The 17,128-nt window shown below is 33.3% G+C and overlaps 1 protein-coding gene across 13 annotated transcripts in view; it reads right to left on the bottom strand.

Annotated features, from left to right (window-relative positions):
• Window positions 1-14,021, bottom strand: part of LOC120428789 (single-stranded DNA-binding protein 3) — a 79,952-nt gene extending 65,931 nt beyond the window's left edge. For 9 of the 13 annotated variants that reach the window (XM_052708839.1, XM_039593927.2, XM_039593944.2 and 6 more), the window contains exon 1: window positions 13,863-14,021. The gene's annotated coding sequence lies outside the window, so the exon portion shown is untranslated. The remainder of the gene's footprint in view (window positions 1-13,862) is intronic. The other 4 variants (XM_052708840.1, XM_039593934.2, XM_039593968.2 and 1 more) reach the window with 2 other exon arrangements.
• Between the last annotated feature and the right edge of the window lie 3,107 nt (window positions 14,022-17,128).

The following is a 17,128-nucleotide window of genomic DNA, read 5'->3' as shown; positions in this document are numbered from 1 at the left end:
TACTTGATTTACCAACACTATTATTCAATGTTTTTGAATTAGTAATTTTTTTTAACCAGTTTTGGTAAATTTTCTGTGATACAAATTTTGTTGATTTTTTAACGATATTTCAAATTCGTCCTATAAAAAAATGTGCGTTGAATAAAATGAATATTAATTAAAATATAAAAAAAACCTATTTTGAATAAAATTCAACTTCAAACATAGATTATATTAAACAAAAAAATTGGTCGTTTCAAAATATTGGATTTTGACTAGAACGGAAAAAATCATAAACGGTAGTTCATGCCACAAATTACAAGAAGATTGTTTCAGGTCGAGTCGTTCATTTACCGAGTTGGATAAATACGACGAATACTGAAAAATCTAGATTTGCAATGAGCTGCAAATATTTTTTTTTTGTAATTCCTTAAATAACCCTTTAAATGTGATCGGTCAAACGTCTATGTGTTTAAAAATTATTATTTTTCAATACAATTGCTGAAAAGTCCAACTTTAAAGCACATATTTCAGTGCTATAAAGTAAAAATTTTCAGCCCTTGCATCGGTAAGTTTTTATTTTTTTTTTGTTTTGATCTATTATTATTGACGAAGAAAATTAGGCTGTTTTGACATTCGAGAATGCAAATCGTGCTGAAAAAAATATCTTTTTGAAACTTGTGGCATAAACTTCTTTCAAATTTGTACATAGTCTTAGTACAAGGCAGCAAAAATATGTGTTCAATAAACTTAATCTTATTGAATTGATTTTCATGTTTGAGGAAAATTGAAATAATTCTGAAATTATAATGTACAGATCCATTATAAATAAGGTGTGAAATTAGAGAAAAAAAACATAGAGTGAAATTCGAAAATTAGACAATGAACAGGGACGACAGAAAGCTTGAAACTAAATTTTTAACTGCCTTTTTGAATCCGTTTTATGAAATTTTATGTTAAAACAAGTCTTACCCGGCAAACTTCGTCCTGCCCTTTTTTGGTTTCCTGACGTTTCTTGCTTGTTTGCTTATTCAGCCTCCTGTGATCAAAATTTGATTTTACGCAACTTTTCCCATACAATCTGCAGATTTTCCGGAATCGGTTACAGAGTGGCCAAAGTTGTCACTTTTTGGCGTAAGAACCTTCCTTGGACTTATACGAACCCAACGCAGCAAAGAGCGCTCCAATCCGACTTTCCGTTATCAACTGATGCGCGTTCGAACAAAACCGTCGAAATTTTTTATTTTATGTTAAAATCATCTTATCAAAACTTATAAAATATTCCATGAAAATCCTGTCCTTTTCCCGATTGAACCCGAATTTGTTTTGATTTCAAACCATTAAATTTTCAACCTACTCTTCAAAAAAGGCAAAGTAGTTATGTCACAGGCATAACCAGAATAGCGTATTACTAAGTAATGTACGTCTCTGTGCCAATTACCAGGGTGCTGATTGATGGATTAATTTTCACACAAAAATAATTTTGAAAAAATTATGCCCCTCGTCAAAAAACGGGATCAGTATTTTTGGATAAACGATCTTTTGAATTGAATTCAGAGTTAATAATTAAAATATTCGACACATTAAAAGTGATTTTTTTACAATTTTCAATATAGTTTCTTCAGTCTTGTAAAGCAATGTTATAAAGTATGCCATTTCAATTTAATGAATACTATTCTTATTATAATTGGAATTTTTACAATTTAAAGTTTATACTATAAATGCCCAGTACACCAAGTTTAAAAGAAAAAAAACACAACAACAAAAAAACAACACACAAATACCACACCGTGTCATCGTCGTCGCGCGCGGAAAAATAAAGTAAAAAAAAATTAAATACATAACAATAATCATAAACGAGCGCACGGGCACACCGACCGTGGCCGCGCTCGTTATATGTGCCGGAGGAGGCAACACTGAAACAAAAAAAAACACACATTCGGTATGTACCCATCTTACCGGGTGCCACTGCAAACACACACACACATACATGGAGTTACAGTAAAAGTGAGGACAAACTGGAAAATATTTACGATAGACTGAAAAAAAGTGCACCGATGAAGTTCCACTAGCAGGATTTTTTTTTTTAATTTTATAGTGAAAGATTTACTAACATGTTTTTAGTTGATTCTTAGCAACTGATGAATTCAACACATAATTTTAAAATAAAATTGTAATTTTTCAATATTTTTTTTTAAACATGTTTAACAATGAACCCAAAAAACAACATGAACATCTATCAAGTACCACCCTAGTTTCATTCAACCATTCTTCCAAAGCCTCTATTTCCATGCAAAAGTGGGCGACAGCCCCCCCATTTATATCCAGAAATACATAACGGTGTATGTACTACCACATACCGAATGGAGAACGGGGCGCTCGGTTTGCTATTTACTCAGTCTGTTCATCACCACCCTAACCCTCAACACACCACCCCACTCCAACTCCATCAACTCACCCACCAGTCAATCATCGTCAACTCGCAGTCGTCATGACTGTCGTCAGTCAATCAGTCATTTGAGCGCATTTATCGTGATCCAAGTAGGGGGATTCGATGACTGTCATCGTTGTCACAGTCATTAGTTTATGAAACGCATTTTTCTCACCCCTCACTAATCACTAAACTAGGTGAGTTGGGTGAGTTTTTCTCCCCAAACACAATCAATCGTTGTTGCCAGTGCGAGGTGTCTTTCCCCTGGCTAGCTTGTTATGTTTATTACATTACTGTGCAATGGCCAGTTATTGTAGGAATCGGGCACATAGACATGGCTGATGACCGAAAAAAAATGTGTGTGTGCTACATAAAAGTGATCAAATCATCTTGAAGATTTTATAATTGTATAAGTAAAGAAATCAATTTTCAAACCATATTGGAATAAATATAAAAGTAAAATTTATGTTTATAACCTTTTAAAAATGTTAGACTTGGTTTTTTTGAAATTTTGAAAAAGCAAATCTTTAGATTCGAGATTTTTTCTAGCGAATCCACGAGCAGGGCATACTTCTTTGTTATGAACGTCATTTGAAAATAAAAATCTAACATCTGGGCTAACTATGAACACTCTAGGTCAATCAGAAGTAGGGCAAATCGGGACAAAAAAACGTAAAATAATGTGTGTAACAAAGGCAAAATTCAATAAAAAATTAAAGCACAAAAAATACAATTAAAATTGGCTTTGTTTTTTTTACAAACCTTTTTTGTATGGACAGCAAAAACAATTGTATGTACAGTCCAGACTCGATTATCCAAAGGCTTCGGAAAAAAAATGTTTCGTTGTCCAATTTTGATTGTCGAGCTTAACAACTCTAAAGTTATTTAGAATTTTTAAATCCAAGATGCCTTTTATTTTTTAATAGGCAATAAACTTTTCAAATTTGACTAAAATGAGGTCGCAAATCTCGAATTTGATGTTGAAAAAAATAAACAAAATAAACGAAAATAAAATTCCCTTACAAACCTTCGGATAATCGAACTTCGGATAATCGAGTATGGACTGTATGCCCCAATAAATGCCTTCTTTGGGTTCGCCAAAAAGTTTAGTCAAATTAATTAATGAATTAACGATTTTATAGACAGTTGCTCATGTTTAAAATTAAATGACCTGAAAATATAGGGGGACAAAACAAAAAAAAAACAAATCTAATTTTTGAAATTTGTAAGCAAAAAGTATCATCAAATCGACGCTGTTGTGATATCTTGTCGCACGTCGCTTTTTGACTTTCCGTGAAAAACGCGTTTTAATATTTAACCGTTCTGTACATTGTCCTAAAGTTTGGTTGAATTTGGTTGCTGGTGTCCCGAGTAATAATAACAAATGTTTAGGGTAGTCGGGCATGTACGTATGTCAAACGTGTTCTGAACTGAAATCCCTCTGGCCATTTGTGTCACTTATATCAATTCTCAGGGTGTGTCAAGTAGTACGACAAGATTGAAACTTCTTTTATATGATAAGTGACAACAATACACGGAGTTTTTGCGGTTTTTATTGAATATCTCGGAATTGAAATTTAATTGTGTGGATCTGCTAAGGTCAAACAAAATGCTGTAAAAACATGACAGTTACTTAAAAAAGATGGTAAATATAATAATGATTTTTTCAGATTTTTTACGTTTGTTTTTGATTTTAGGATAATTTGTTGATTAAATTAAAAAGACTTCATTAGATCAGAAATGACTTTTAATGAAATATTTACAATCGATTTAATAAGTTTTATCAATAAAAATTATAACTTTTAGCATTAATTGTTTTCTGCACACAGATTTTTTGCTAAATATAACTAGAATTTGGGAAGCAAAATCAAAAAAAAAACAATTTAGTAAAAGGCTGATCAAATTCATGGGAATCAAAATTCCCAGAACAATCAAAAATCAAAACAGATTTGAAAAAAGAGGAAACGAGTTTTTAAGGATCTTCTATAAACATGCTAAAGCTCTCAAGAACTCCTAATGGAAACCGTCCATTCAACTGTCTCACTAATCTTATGCGATTTGATATAAAGATCTCAATAAAGTTTAAGTATATACAGTAAATACATTTTATATACTGTTCAATCTTCAATTTTTAATCCTTAATTTTCTGAAAAAACATTTGCCATACCTTTCAGTTCAACACAAGTAAAACTATCAGAGACACACCACCCAGTGAAAACTAAGTCATTTATAGACAGTAATCTAGGTACAAGACAGTGAGTAAAAGAGCAACTCTCTAATTTTGCTCTGGAGCAAGAGAAGGAGGCTAAGCTGAGGAATCGATCAATTTTGAAGGAGAGAGAGAGATAGAGAGAGAGAGAGAGAGAGAGAGAGAGAGAGAGAGAGAGAGAGAGAGAGAGTTGCATTGTTGCTTACTGTCTATCCCAGAGGGCTCATACATAATTAAATTTGTTATTGAAAATTATAGTGTACTGTGTTGGTTAGAAAGTCAGTTTGATCTTTTTACTTCAGCAAAAAGTGAAAAATTAGTGGAAATTGCCTATTGACTCACTTGATTACCAATTTCAGCAAATGAAAATTAAACGAAATTATTTTGTCAATTTGGTCTTCCTGTTTAAACCATTCCATACACCTTAAAGCTGATACACTCGAATCAAAGGCAAAATTTAAAGTGTTTTTCATTCCCTCCGAATGGCCATTTGGGTATGAACTGACACCATAAGAAAAGTAACAAACCACCACCACCTTCTTCACACTTCTTCCCTCATTCCCATCCCACCCAGAGTTCGTTTTGGAGATCGAGCAAAAAAAACGGCACCCCTACATAGAGAGCACATAAGACACGAGGTAAATATTCACTCGGGCGCACACCACCAAATCGGCAATGTTTTATGTCGCTGTGTTGTATGCTGCAGCGCACATAATAAAAATATCGGCCTGGGTTATGGACACACACACACAAACACACACCAAGTGTCAGAGCGGGAAAGAGAATGAGAGAAAGGGGATGATAAGGGAGTGAAAGAGCAGTGAACGAGGAAAAAAAAGGTAGCAAAAAGAGCAGAAAAAATCATTCGAAGAAGACAAAAAGGTTCTTCTATCTCCCACTGTACTTCTGGTCTGGTTGTGATTGTGGGTGTATGTGTGTGTAAGTGTGTGTGTTTGAACCAATGTCACTTTTGTACCCAGTCTTTACATAAATGTAGTCTAGAAATTCTTTAAAATAACTTGAAATAACTTTTAATAATACAAAAACATTATTTTTATTACAAATTTGCATAATTTATTTTTACAGTGCATATCTACTAAAAAATCTGGCAACACCAATCCTCTCTTTCTCTACCCCTCTTGGGACCGGTTTTGAGGTCCAATCATTTGGTCATCCCTCGGCCGCCTCTTTCACTTCTTCCACCCATTCCCATCTGCTGGGCTCATCTCTCTTCTCACGTTGCCAAGTGGCACTTGGCCACCGGCCATCCACAGAGCGCAGAAGATGACCACAAAACAACAAGAATTCGAGTGATTCTACATGCACACAGAGCAGCAGAGGCAGCAGCACCTTCCCACACGACGATGAAACAGTAACTAATGCTACCGTTATATGGGGCGAGTTAGTGGATTTAGGATATTTCTAGAGCTTTTTAAAAAAAAGAAACAAAAAGGTCCTATAAGCTATTGTGTTTTATATGTTTAGAGTACCTTTTCAAAAAAAAACTCTAGATTTGGTCCTCATATTTTAGATAAAGAACTGTCCAAAAATTATGAAATAGCTTAACCTACCAAGAGATTCGTTTTTTTGTCCTTCGGTCGAGGTAAAGGGGTTGACATTTTGTTTTTCTATGTTCAAAACATTTGAACAAAAAGTATCACAAAATGCTTTATACATTACTCCAATTATTTATCGTTAAAAAATTTTAAAGCAAAAAAAATATCAGAATATTTTTTTTCCTTATGCAAGTTTAAATTGTTTGTCATCATTTGATTGAAGTGTGATGTGATTGAAAATGCAAAAAATTGTACCATCACCAGGGGTGACATTGGGTCATACAAATTTCTGCATTTATGTATGACCAATCTCACCCCCAGACCCAATGTCACCCCTGATGACGGTATGCTAGATAACTAAGAATCGACTGTACATTTTTTTGTGATTTTTTATACTTTTATCAATAATATTTTTCTCCTGATTTCTTAAAAAATTTAAATTATTTTTTTGATATTTTTTTCAATAAAAAAAATTGCTAACAAAGTTACCACAATTTTTATTTTGCATTGATAACTAAAAATCGTAAGCAGATTTCAATTCATTTTTTAAAGCTTATTTTTCTATTTTTATTTAGTTAGGATCATAACCTGCCTTTTTTTGGTTTAAAAAAAAGAAAATTATTTCGTTTTAAATTATAATATTATCATCAATGCTTTTGTATATGTTGTAGTAACTATAAGCAATAGAAAAAACTATATCCATTTCTTAATTTTTATGTGATACTTTTGGCTAATTTATTTAATGATTGGGATACATTTTTTGAAATGATTTGATTTCACAAAATTAAAAAATACAATTACATGCATGTAAACATAATAAAATCAAAAGTTGCTGCTTCTTAAAAAATATTCAAAATAGCGAACTAAATTGTACGACAAAATGCACTGCATAAAATGTATATAATTTTTTTTGTTTAAAAATATGAACAATTATTGTTATTTTGGAAACAATTATTGTTATTTTGGAAACTTTTTTTCAATAGTTTAACAGCCAAAATTTTAAATTGAAAATGCCATACCAAATTATTATTTCCTTAAAAAAATAAATTGTTAAAAAAATAAATTTTATTCAATATAAACACATTTCTTTTAAAATATTTCTTTTGCTTATTTTTTAACTGTAACAGTCAATTAAAAGAATGTATGATGAAAAAAAGTTGAATATAAATTTTTAATGTACAGGGTTGAAAAATTTCTGACCATAGCACTTATAAAAGGGGAGCATTTTATTGCTGGACCAAAAACTTATGGGTTAACGGTGCACATCAACCCGAGCTTTTGGACCCAGATTTTTGTTACAGACATTTTAGTATCTTCAAAACTACGGGTACTATCGAAATATTTGTTTATTCATCCACTAAAGTACAGTCCACAAAGTAATTTACAACAAAGTTTTATTAATTTTACAATCCTTTTATTGCAGGATTGGGTCCGTAAGTTTGACAATTTTGGTATAAGAAGACAACAACTTCCTTCGTTGCTGTGCACCCTTAAATATATAATTATATTAGACAACAGAGGACACATACAAACATTACACACGCAATTCAGATAATATTAATGTAAAAAAAACTGTGATAACTTAAATTAACCTCTGGGTTTTTTGTAATAATCCTTGCTTAGAAATGTTGAAAAAGGTCATGAAACAAAAAATATCCCAATTATTTTGCAGTTTAAGGCAAATTTTAATTGCTTCTACGGTTTTTATACGCATAACATGACTAATGGGAATCTTTTTTTTTTGGTGGTTATGTTTGATTTTTAATATTTTTGAACTGTTGAAAATTTACTGCTCTGCATTGTATTTTGATAGATTATATTATATATATTTGAATAAAAGTCTCCACACAATTTATGAAAAATTGAGAGTCATTATCTTGAAAATATAGTATATTTAGTATAATAAAGAATATTTGATCGATTTGACGTCAAGAAAAAAGTTATAGGTTATGACCAGGACTGTTATAAAACAAGGGTACCAGCAAACAAATTGTCCTTTTTACCGCTTTTAATCACAATCACTGTCAAAATACGCTTTTTTGAAAAACAAGAATGCATCTTTTGCAAGCTAAATACAATTATTATTTTGTGCTAAAAAAAAGCGTAAAAACATATAAAAATTTCGAAAGTAAAATAAAATGGGTATTTTAGGAATTCAACTTTATATTTGTATGGAAAAACTAGATGTGCAAAATGGCTTCTTTTGACCTACGGAAATTGAACAAACTATCATCCAAATAAAAAAATACGAAGAAAAGTCGATTTGCGAAAACGTTGAAAATGACTCAACAGTAAAACAGGAAAATAATAACAATAAATATAAAAATCTCTAAATTTTTACTTCGAAAAACATAAAATATATGTAATGATTTTTTTTTTAATTAATAATACATTTAAATTGAACAGTGAGAATCTTGAATGTGCAAGGAAATTATTTTAAAGAACGATTGTTGTTGTCAATTTATTTATTTCTGGCAGATTTAACCTCGAAAGAAAGGTTTCTGTTTAAACAAGCAATTTTAATTTATAAAATCAGTTAGTTATAAATTTCAAAAAAAATAATGTTTTTGAGGAATTGAAAAAAAATCCAAAGAATTGGAAAAAATTACTCAAGCTCACGCACCAGCCCCGCGCTCGATGATCGGCAAACAATTCCAAACACGAAACCAATAATTTGCGTCGCTGTTTGCATTCCCCAGATGTGTGTTAATTACTCAATGAAAGAGCGCCGAACAGCTTCATTTAATCGTTTCTCACCTGATGCGGATTCGATTTGTTATTTGTTTTACTCGTTTTCCAAGAATGCCACCTTTAAACATTTTCAAAGGGGAAACAACGCGTTGGTTGGAAACTTTTTTCGAATGTCTCACGGTCGTCGTCTTGTGGGGAAGTCAACTTTTGGTGTATTATTTTAAGAACGAAATCTTCTTCTTAATTTCGCTGACTCTCCAGAAAGGCAAGAGAATCATATCGACTTGGAAGCAAAAACAGGTTTCCCAAACTTGTGGAAGCTGGAAGAACTTTAAGAGAGTTCTCCTGCTCAGTCTCTGCAGCAGCCGGAAAGCTTTGGACGAGGTGGTTTGCCAACGACGACGACGACGGCCAAAGGGGAGGATGGGACCTTTATGTACAACAAAAAACAGCAAAAGAAGGGCATTCCAAACAAACTGCTTGCTGGCTGCTGGTTTTGGTCCAGTGGTGGCTGCTGCTGCTGCTGTCTCTATGTTGCTTATTTACCTCCAAACAACCTTCTCTGGCTTTGGTTTGGGGTCTTTGGGATCAACGCGAACGATGATCCCCATTAGGAGGGGAGTGCGGGCAAAGGGAGGGAAGGTTTTTCTTGATGGCACCGTAAAAGGGTGCTAGGTTGTTCTAATATTTTCTTTATAGCAGTCTTTCTCTATTTGTGGTACTCTATATTCTTTAATATTCAAAACACGTACGGTAACTATTCTGTTATTAAAAAAAATTAAGCCAATCCAAACATATTAAATACTTTTATAAACGCAACAATTGACTTTTCAATTGTTTTCAGTTGATTTCACTGCTATTTCCATTCAAAAGTTTGAACATAAATTCAAATATTAAAATCAATTCATATCCTGCATAAAAATACTAAAATTGAAATTACTGGCCATGGTTTCCACATTTCCGTAGTAACATTTCAATAGGGCGAATCTGCGTTTGTAAACAAGCAGTCTATCCCCTTTGCTCAAGTGACAGTTCACGTCAAGTAAGACAGGGATAGACTGCTTGTTTACAAACGCAGATACGCCCTATTGAACTGTTACTGCGGATTTCAATGATTGGTGTTGTGAATTGTAATTTACAACAGTACAGTGGTTTTGCATTCAACAGCTAATTATTTTTTCCAAATTTCCCATTTTTTATCGATATTTTTCTATTTGGATGAAAATTTATCCATGTCATATGTCAAAAGAAGCCATTTTGTATGATTCGTTTATTCATCTAATTCTCCATATTTTGCTGGCTGGTCGTGGTCAAATGGTCATGTGATTATTCTGAAATCTGCACTTTGAGAAGGGATTTTCTGATTGATTTGGTGTCTTTGGTAAAACTTTTGGTTATGATTAGAACTTCTCAGGAAAGTTAATCGGATTTGTTTTTATTGTATTTGATAAGTTTTAGGGGACTTTAATGGGCATCTTTTGCGCTAGAGTTAAGATGGTGTAAAATCTGCTACCAAAGATATAAACTTTTGAAAAAATAGTGATCTTTGAAAAAAATCTCAATTTCAAATAGTTAACATTTCAAAAATTATTTTAAGAAGCAACATCAAATTTGCAATCATCTTGACCTGACCCTTTTTTGATTTTTTTTTTTTTCGAAAAATGTTGATTTTGCAATTTAAAAATACTTCATGAAAAAAAAGCACACCTAAGAATTTTACCTCATAAGCCCTCATTTGAGTTTGTTTTTTTATTAAATAAAGAATTAATTGAAAATATTTCAATCGAAAAGTGCAGAAAATTACACAAAAGTTTTTTTAAAATATTTTAATCGAAAAGTGCAGAAAATTACACATTGAAAACCGGGCCAATAGTTTCCGTGATATCGCGAGCTGCACAATTTGGCCTTATTAGGAGACACTGAGAAAAAGCTAATTTTTTACAAAAAAATATTTGAAAGAGGCTGTATCTCATAAACAAAACAATGCATTTTTTTTCATGTAACATTTTTAAATTGCAAAAAAATTAACATTTCTGGAAAAAAAAATTGTCTAGGAATGCATATAACAACATTTTCGATGCCAAATCTGATTTGCATTTTAACTTTTTTTAAAAAACAAGTTTTAGAAACTTAGTTTGACTTTATTTTCGATTATTTCCGCAAATATTTTTTAACTCAAAAAAATAAAGCTCTTGTACCAATTTTTTTTATTAATCTATACATTCCATTAAAATAAAAAAAAAGTAATTTGGGAATTCTACTTTTAGTTATGAAAAGGCAAACAAAACAAACCGGAATATTTTTCCATGCCCCATTTTTTCCTGGAAACTCCTAATTATATCCTATAACTTTTACGAAGACACCAAATCGATCAGTAAACTCATTCTCAAGAAACAGATTTTCGAATATTCAAATCTGGAGTTTTTTTTTTTTTTTTTTTGAAAAGGTCCAATAAACGAAATTTCCAGTTTTTGCTTTTTGGGTGTCTTGAAGCCGCCTTAGGTAAGGGGTATTAAAAAACACCCAAAAAGCAATAACTGAAAATTTGGTTTATTGGACCTTTAAAAGAAAAAAAACTCCAGAAATGGATTATGAGATGACCGACCCGCAAAATTGTATGGAGCCTTGAATGGATCGACAAATCATGTAAAATTCTGATAACTCGTGAAGAATACATGCAAATTCTTTATGTGTATACACAAAAAAAATGTTTTTTTCCCGTTTTACAACTTTGTAGAACATTGGTGCATTCTTCAAAAGTAAGCTTGCAGAACTACGAAAATCACAAAATTTTAAAAGCGAAGTGTAAAAAAAACAGTTTGTCCTGCTCACGTCAGTTGATGTTTACAGACTCTTTGTTTACACTTTGACATTGGCGCATTTACATTGTTTTGCTTGAAATAACCTCTCTGTATTGCAGATCAAACAGTACATTAAATTTACCTTAAAATGACAAGTCTCCTAATTGTGGACAGTTGAGTAACGAGAAAAAGCAACGAATTTAAAACCTTTTTTTAACTATGGTTGATAAAAAAACGTTTTCCGGAATTTTGAGTACGCCATCAGATCGGGCGTCCGATTTTGCCCACAAAAGTCTGACACAAAATTTCTATCTTTTCACGGTTTGAACTACAAATCACTAAACAAATGTGTCTTAATTAATTTTTAAAAGGGGTTGTACAGCCCCACCGTCACGAAATATCGAAAAATGGAACTCAAATCAAGGATCCAACATTACCCCTTAGAGCCATTTTGCACGAAAATCGAAGAGAGCGGGGCAACTTTGCCGATTTCGTGTGAGTTGGCGAAGAATGGCCCAAATAAAAGTCAGTTTTACGAAAACGTATTTAACCCTCTACAACCTAACCCCGCCTTTAGACGGGCTTCGATCTAAAAAATCGCCAAAAATCAATTTTCCAACCGATTTTTGATCTTTAAAAAGCATTGGAAAGAAGAACTCTTAAAATTTTAGAAAATTTCAGGGCTGGAAGCTTAACTTTTTTTTATGTGACTTTGCCAATGTTTTTAAAAATGTCATTTTTTTAGGGGTCAACTTTGGCTGTGTTTTTTACTAGCATTTCCTATATTTTCAGTGAAAAGAAGTATGCAGTAATTTTTGTAGTGTCCCAGACTATGCCTCTACGCATTTTTGGCAATTTAAATGATGATGGTGCGATTCTATAGCAGAAAATGTGAAAAACATGCAAAAAATTGAAAAAGTGACTGTAAAAACATGAAAAAATTAGATAGGCGAAATGTAATTATATTAGGTGGTAGAGTAGGCCAAATACTACCAAAAACAATCATAAACTAAACAAGATAAAAGCAAATTAAAATACTAAAAATGAAACAAGAAAAACATAAAACAAGAGAAGTAAAGTTTTTCGTAGAACAAAAGTTGCTCAAAAAAATTTGGGCAGTAGAGGGTTAATTGCTCGTAGGGAATGTAAGGACAAAGTTTTGTTCAAATCAAATACAGTACAAAATCAAAAGTCACGGCATTCGGATACTTTTGAGGACTTAGACAGCAATTGCGAAATTGATTAAAATTGATTGCTCTGCTAAGTGTGACAAAAATTGGAATATTTCATCAAGTTTAGCTCTACGAGGATTTCAAGTGTAACTTAGGAGTTATTTGCAGGTTTCAAATTCTATAGAATAACAAACGCATATAAATTAGCAAACGAACATTTCCTCTATGAAGCACTCATGCACTCGAAGGGTGCAATATCTCTTTGCAAACTTCGATCTAACAACCCCCAGCTCATCTACCCTACACCTCGCCCGTCAACCGAAAGAAAACTTGATTCTTTTCACCCACTTTCCCTATCGTCCTCAAGCCATCCTAACCATATTGGCTGAACTTCCTCACGAAGCTGTATCCTTGCATATGTACGGCAAGAACATTCTACTCAGGGCAGCGTTTCAAAACAATATGGCGACGTCATCGCGCCATCAGCACGCGATGTGTCCAAATGTCGCCCTTCTTGTTTACACACCAGTTTCGCTCGCCAAATCTTATCAATCGACCTTCAGGTGTTGCACCGCGGACCATGTAATTGCCTATAGTTGACTTAGTTCTAGTCGCACTCTACTACACCACAACAAACTGCTGTTGCTACATTGCACAACACACAACATTCTGACGGGCGGGCTATTTCTGTGATATTTTATTACTACCAGTCGACGACGAGCAGTCGGTCTATGGGCAAAATATGGCAAAACCTTTGGGTAAGTTGTCTCCGTGTACCAGGAGGCCAAATACCAATTGGAATAACTACTCACAGACGGAGAGAGGTAGAAAGACAGTTTCGCGCCCTGTCTCACTTGCACACCCCTGTGTCAGCCGCGTCTGGGACAACCCTCACGCACACCCCTGCACAAATTGCATTTTTCGATCGGCCATCGGGATCCCGAAATTGCCGCACGGACCCCGTCCAAAGAAAAAGACCCCCCGGAACACCCAGTACGCCCGCTGGCGGGTTCATTTTGTTACCTTTCTAAGGACGGCCCAGGGGGGAACCGATTTCGAGCACTTTGCACCGTTTTTAAGCACTTTTGACACACCAAATACACATTTTGCACGGATACACTCGGGACGAGACAAGACCGCGGACACAGAGCGACATCAAATCGACAAACGGGAAGAAATGGGAGCTTCTCTGGCTTGGACGGAGACCAATAAGAACGCGGTCGATGGGTGTGTGAGTGTGTTCGAGCTGGGTTTAATGAAATTAGCTGTCAAAGTGCGATACAAATACATGAATTGAAGCGTTTCAAGCGTTGCTTTGGTAGGAAGTTGGTTACTGGTATAAATAGGACGCAAATAGGTTTGAATTGCAAGTTACCCTAACTTTTTCTACAAAGCCTACAGGACCCAATTATTTTTCTACAGAGCCTACAGGACGTCGGGGAGTCGTGAGTTTGAAGTTAATTGAGATAAAAATGCAATTTTAACCTCACCTTTTGACCTTCACAGATTCCCAAATTTCAATTTTAATCCTGTGATATTCTACAAAAAACGTTGCTTAATCCACCCTTAGGTGGTTGTTACCTTCCTCACATTTAGAGGGTAATGCTATCCAAAATAGATACAAAAGGGCGGACCTTTCAGTGTTCTATCAACTTGATTCATTATTCATACCATCAGATTGGGTAGTCAGATCTTCATAATTCAGGGCACTTATGTGCTTATAACTTTTGATAGGGTTGTCAGATCTTCAATCTTTTGAACTCGTTGAAAAGGTCTTTTAATTCCAATGACAGGTCGCATGATAGATCCGGACAACGTTTTTGTCAAAATAACTGAGATCCGGCCTCTAAAAAGTTCATAAATAACGCTTAATTGTTTATAACATTTGATAGGGTTGTCAGATCTTCAATCTTTTGAACTCGTTGGAAAGGTATTTCTAATACCTTTCTAAAAAAATAGAACATGACGGGGTTTCTTACAAAAACCACCCTTTTTACAATCTTCCGGACTTTTGTTAAAATCGTTTTTTAGCATAAATTTTGAAGTACTTAACTAAACTTTATAATTTTCAATAGCGACATATAGGACCCCAAGACGGATCGAATGAGACCAAAACGGTCCTAATCGGTTCAGCCAGTGCCGAGATAATCCAGTGCAAATTTTTATTGATCAACATCCCACCACACACACAGACATTTGCTCAGAATTTGATTCTGAGTCGGTATGTATACATGAAGGTGGGTCTAGGAGGTCAAATCAAGAATTTCGTTTTTCGAGTGATTTTATAGCCTTTCCTCAGTAAGGTGAGGAAGGCAAAAACGTGCAATGTTGTCACTCTTCAATGAAATCAAGTTCCAACCAGATCGTGCTATCTCGACACACCCTGCAAGTTGCCAAATGGAATTCAAGTCAGAGGTCGTTTTGTCTTCAAATAATTTCTTGATTTTTATTCGCTGTATTTCATCAACCAGAGGTCCAATCTTAAATGTCTAAAATGGACTTTTTATCAACTTTTCGGAAAAAATATTTTCAGTAGTATGCAGCAATTGAAACTATTATATACATCTGTAAAATACTTTTCGATTGCAAATTTCATTTTACATTAAAAACTGAAGTCAAAAAGTAAAAAAGTTAAATTTCACAAAAAACTTTTTTTTCTCTTAGATATTTTTTTATTTAATGAAATGCCGGAATTTAAATCAAAATGATGTAAGAAAAACAGCATTAAGCAGTTCTCTACGAAATTGGCCGATTTTGGGACTTTTTTTTATGCTGTATTTTGTGAGTTGGCTCAATAAGTAAGTATTCAAGAACCTGTATCTTTTGAAGGAATTTTATGATCGGTTTGGTGTAATCAGCAAAGATTTAGTAATTTGTGAGGACTATTCAGAATAAAAAATACTACAATGAACATTTTTATGGGCGATTTTTTAATTAACCATTTTTCACAAGAAATAAATATCCCAAATCCGAATTTTTGTTATATGTTTTTAAGGGAAAAATACGTAAATTCAAAAATTAGTCGATTAAATCAGAATTCATTATTCAAATCTGGAGTTTTTTTTAAAGGTCCAATAAACCTAATTTCCAGTATTTGCTTTTTGGGTGTTTTTGAAACCGTCTTGAGTCAGGGGTATTAACAAACACCCAAAAAGCAAAAACTGAAAATTTGGGTTATTGGACCTCTCCAAAAAAAAACTCTAGTTTGTTTTTATGTTTTGTAGTAATCGTTAGCTTTCAATAGAATCATTTCAACAGAGAATTATACATTATTCTCAGAGATAGGATTAAGAAAAAAAAATAAAAAATTGTTAGAAATCTTCAACATAAAATAAAAATTTTGGCTGGTTAGGCCCATGCATTTTTTTTTCAAATTCATTTCACTTGAATCTTGCCGGAGCCGAAGTGAGGACAAAAAATTTAAAAAAAAATAGAAAATGAAAAAAGTTGGTTTGATTTTTTTATACAAAACAACTGCGGTAAGTTTGAAAACCAGTCCATTTGCGAATGATTAAACGTATGGACTGTATTATTTGTTATGCAATGGAATAGCTTATTAAAAACAGATACAGAGCGAATTCGCTAACTGGAATGGAACTGCATTCGAATTGACAGCTGTCGAAACTTGAAACCACATGCTCGGAAATCGTCGAACAACGGGGTTTAAATGACGTTTGAGTGCTTTTTAGTTCGAATAAGTTGGAATTAGCGAGCAATCGAAATTTGAATTGACGAACTCGCTCTGTAATGGCTTAATATTCCGAAAGATCATTGAAACCTCTTTGTACTTTCACAATTATGAATCATCGGAATGCATCTACTATTTCTGCTTAAATCATATTAGTTCTGATTTTTAACTAAAATCTATCGTTGCGTTATCCAAATGTTAAGCAAAATTTGTTAACACCAATAAGAAAAAGTGATTGAATTTGTTGGTTCCTGGTCGATGCTCTATTAAAAAATTTCATAGAAAACTTAAATAAGCAGCAAAAACTGAAAAAATGGCCGGTTATATCCGTTCTTAAATCCTCAGTGAAGTCTCAATAGTCGATATGAGTTATAACCTTGTATACATTTTAAAACCATCAATAAGGGGGCAGCGAATGACCGAAAGGTTAAAACTGCCGGAAATAAATCAACTAACAACAACAACATCAATAAGGGTTGCGAATGGGGTGATTAGTTTAGACCAGCCAACTAATTATTGAAGTTAAATTTGTACTTTTTTACAACTTTTTATTAAAATTAAAATGATTTTTTAAGATGAAGGCTACGAATAACTCAAATCA

The sequence above is a fragment of the Culex pipiens genome, chromosome 2 (genome assembly GCF_016801865.2).
Source record: "Culex pipiens pallens isolate TS chromosome 2, TS_CPP_V2, whole genome shotgun sequence".
Lineage (NCBI taxonomy): Eukaryota > Metazoa > Arthropoda > Insecta > Diptera > Culicidae > Culex > Culex pipiens.
Note: the sequence above shows the minus strand (reverse complement) of the source record. Positions and strands in the feature narration are given on the sequence as shown.